Source organism: Gossypium arboreum, chromosome 6 (assembly GCF_025698485.1).
Source record: "Gossypium arboreum isolate Shixiya-1 chromosome 6, ASM2569848v2, whole genome shotgun sequence".
Taxonomy (NCBI): domain Eukaryota; kingdom Viridiplantae; phylum Streptophyta; class Magnoliopsida; order Malvales; family Malvaceae; genus Gossypium; species Gossypium arboreum.
The window spans coordinates 60,607,656-60,611,741 of record NC_069075.1 but is presented as its reverse complement, the minus strand read 5'-3'; the positions used below and the strand labels follow the sequence as shown (position 1 = coordinate 60,611,741).

At 39.5% G+C, this 4,086-nt stretch overlaps 1 non-coding gene across 1 annotated transcript; it reads right to left on the bottom strand.

Moving 5' to 3' along the window:
* Positions 1-427: 427 nt before the first annotated feature.
* On the bottom strand, positions 428-534 carry LOC128294309 (small nucleolar RNA R71). Its single transcript, XR_008284622.1, has one exon. It is a non-coding gene; the product is annotated as a small nucleolar RNA R71 (small nucleolar RNA).
* Positions 535-4,086: the final 3,552 nt, after the last annotated feature.

The following is a 4,086-nucleotide window of genomic DNA, read 5'->3' as shown; positions in this document are numbered from 1 at the left end:
AGAGATGGCTGAAAACCAAGACAATCAGCTACTTCCTGTGATACACGTTGAAATAGCAAATCAGAATCCTGCTCCTCGTACTATGTATGATTATGCTCAACCTACTTTGACAGGAACTGAGTCAAGTATAGTTAGGCCTGCTATTGCTGCAAATAATTTTGAACTAAAACCTAACACTATTCAAATGATACAGCAATTTGTTCAGTTTGATGGTTTGCACACTCACTTGGCAAATTTCCTGGAATTCTGCTATACATTTAAAATTAACGGCGTTTTTGACGATGCCATTCATATTCAATTATTCCCATTTTCATTAAGGAATAAAGCTAAACAGTGGTTGAACTCGTTACCGCGAGGGCCAATTTTTACTTGGGAACAAATGACCAAAAAATTTCTATTAAAATATTTTTCATCGGCTAAAACGGCCAAATTACGTAATGATATATCTTCGTTTGTGCAGATGGACTTAAAAACTCTTTACGATGCATGGGAGAGGTACAAGGACTTACTTAGAAGGTGCCCTCACCATAGGTTACCACTTTGGCTACAGGTTCAAACATTCCATAATGGTCTGAATCCTTCGACTCGACAAATGGTTGACGTAGCTGCTGGCGGAACCATCAATAATAAAACACCTAAAAATGCTTATGATTTTATTGAAGAGATTTCACTGAATAACTATCAGCGGCAAGTCACGAGGAGTAAGCAAACTAAAATAGCAGGCGTTTATAACATCGATTTGGTTACTATGCTATCAAACCAGGTAGAACTTCTAAATAAAAAGATTGATGGTTTATTTGGTTCTACTCAGTACATCCAGTAATGAGTTGCGAGACGAATGGAGGAGGAGCATGCACAGAGTATCAACCCTTCAACCCTAGCATCAAGGAGGAACAAGTTCAATATATGGGTAACAATAACTCTAGATCCCAAAATAACCTATATAGTAACACTTATAATGCAGGTTGGAGGAACCATCCCAATTTCTTGTGGGGCGGTCAAGCAAATCAAAGACCACAACTTCCTTCGGGTTTTCAACAACCACCCTATCAACAGGAAAAGAAACTAAATCTTGAAGGGATGCTGTCTAAATTTATCTCAGTGTCAGAAACCGATTTTAAGAACATCGAGACAGCACTTAAAAATCAATAAGTGTCGATCCAAGGGCTCGAAACTTAGATCGGCCAGCTTTCTAAACTAATCTCCGAATGACCACAAGGTAGCTTGCCAAGTAATACTAAACCCAACCCAAGGGAACAGCTCAACATGATTAATGTTCAAGATGAAGAAGGATTCGTTGAGCCTGAGCCAAAATCAAGGCAAGAAATTGTGGTAAGCAGAGGTCAAGGTGAGGTAGGTCATAATAAAAACAAATAAGTGAATGTCGAATATAAACCTCGTGTGCCATACCTCAACACGACAAGGAAATACCGCTCAGATGAAAAATTTGGTAAATTCCTTAAACTCTTAAAAAAATTACATATTAACTTACTGTTTATTGAATATTTATCGCAGATGCCAAACGCAATAAAATTTTTAAAGAAGCTTTTAGCAAATAAACGAAAGTTGGACGGGGCATCGCATGTGGAGCTAAACACAGTTTGCTCAGCTATTAAATAGAATAAACTACCCAACACACTAAAAGATCAAGGGAGTTTTACGATTCCTTGCTTAATTGGAAGTTTAGATGTTAATAATGCATTAGCTGATTTAGGGGCTAGTATTAACGTCATGCCCTACAAAATGTTCAAACAATTAGGTCTTGGAAAAGCCAAACAGACTAGGATGAACATTCAATTAGCAAATAAAACTATAAGATTCCCTAGGGGTATTATTGAAGATGTGCTACTTAAAGTCGATAAATTTATATTTCCCGTTGACTTCATTGTTCTAGACATAGATGAGGATAGCAACACTCCTTTGATTTTGGGATGACCCTTTTTAGCAATTGCTAAAACAATTGTTGATGTTGGCACAGGGGAGCTCACACTCCGTGTGGGAGATGAAACAATCACCCTTCAAGCTCGCAATTCTGGCGCCACATCGGAAGTTGAAGGTGATCGTCTAAACCATTCTACTGAAACTGACAATATGGTACAACCTACTTTGTAGGAAATGAGTCTGAAGGAAGCACATGAGTCATTCTCAAGTAGTAGCAGAGGACCTATTCATAAAGATCGAAGGCTACAAATCGAGGAGCTAGATGAATGGCAAACGCATAAACTGAGAACACATGATAAACAAAAACTATGCCAGAATGAGCTCAACACCTTCCCACGTCAACTTAAGGTTGGAGATAAAGTCTTATTAGATGCTGCAGATCCTCACATTGTCACTACCACACCGAACGAAGAAATCCCTCTTACGGTACTTAGCATTTTCCCATTCGGTACATTCGAGGTAAGTCATCCCAAGTTCGACACTTTTAAGGTAAACAACACCTATCTAAAACCTTATTTTGATGAGAATGATAGCAAGAATGAAGAGTATAAACTCCTTGAACCACCATGACCATTCAATGGAGAGGTAAGTCGAGCTTAGACTATAAATAAGAACTTCTTGGGAGGCAACCCAAGCACTAACAATATTAATTTCTTTAAATTTTAGTATTTAACACCTAACTTACAAACAAAGATCTTGAATACAGGTTTTTCCACACAGACACGGCCAAGCACATGGGATTGCTTAGGGTCGTGTGAAAATAGGGGAAAGATTTCCCCAACACGGGCTACGATAAATCAACACAACTGTGCAACATGGCCATGGGCAAACCTACAAAAATAACACGGGCGTGCGACACTCCCGTGTCTAGAACCCTGGTCGAACCTGTTAAACGAACACGGGCGTGGGCCTACATACACGGGCATGGGAAAAGCCAACAAAGATAGGCACGATCGTGCAACACGACCGTGTGCGCCCACAAGCCCAAGGAACACGGGCGTGGACTAAAAGTCAGACGCACCCAAATTCAAAATTCTCGAGTCACACGGGCAAAAATTGGGGAACACAGGCGTGTTCCCTGGCCGTGTGCCCTAAAATCTATAAATAGGATGCACTATTCATTATCTTCTTCACCCAAAAAAACCCTAACCCTAGCCACTGCAAGTCCATACGCTCTCCCCACCACGCCCGTGTGCCACTTCCAATTGTATTTTTGACACCCAACCTCTCTCCTTTAGCGTTTGTTTACTCCTTTCTCTTTTATTTCACTAATTTATAATGCTATTTATCATAGTAATCTATATTTTTCATATTATTTTCATCTTTCTATCACTCAAATGTCATTTATAGAACAAGTTATCATCTTTTTCTTGTTCAAATTCTTATTCATTACATGATTTCTCTACTCCACTTGATCAGTTAGAAATGCATATTCATGGTTAGGATAGTTGAAATATTCATGCCTCTTGTGTTGACATTTATGTTCATTCGTATAGTACGATAGATTCCATTCTTTTCCATTTTTACTTATATCACCATGCTAATGCCACAAAAGTAGGTCATTGAACTTATTGTTTTTGCTAAACTTAGTAATTATGGCTGAACATATTTATGCATTTTCCTCTTCGAATTTAGTAACATTTTCCCTTGTCTACTCATCAAGACGAATTAATGTTTCCAATTGCAGGCATACAATGTCGTCTTTACATGGTAAAAAGGCTGTTGTCCCTACTTCAAAGAAAAGGAATGGAGTGTCATCTTTTTCGAGTCCTATCGCGAAAGTTTGTCACCCTTTCCTGAGGTTCCCCATCTGCCCCAAGAAGAACTTTTCCAAATACTCTGGGCCCGACCATTAATTGCGGGCTGCTGCATCCACTGGGCTGCAGTAGAACAAGTTCAGTTGGCTACTGCGGTTTGGGCCCTCCTAACCACCGACCCTTTTCTCGAGCTCACGATGGAATTATGCTCCACATTTCATCTTTAGACCATGATGACGAACTATGATGATCCTGACACGGTGCAATTTCACCTAGGTAGATTATTCCGCCAGCTCAGCTTCCCAAAATTCGGTACTGCACTGGGTTTATATACGGAGGAATTCAAGGAAGAGAATAACTTACATGCTCTCAACTGCCACATCCATTG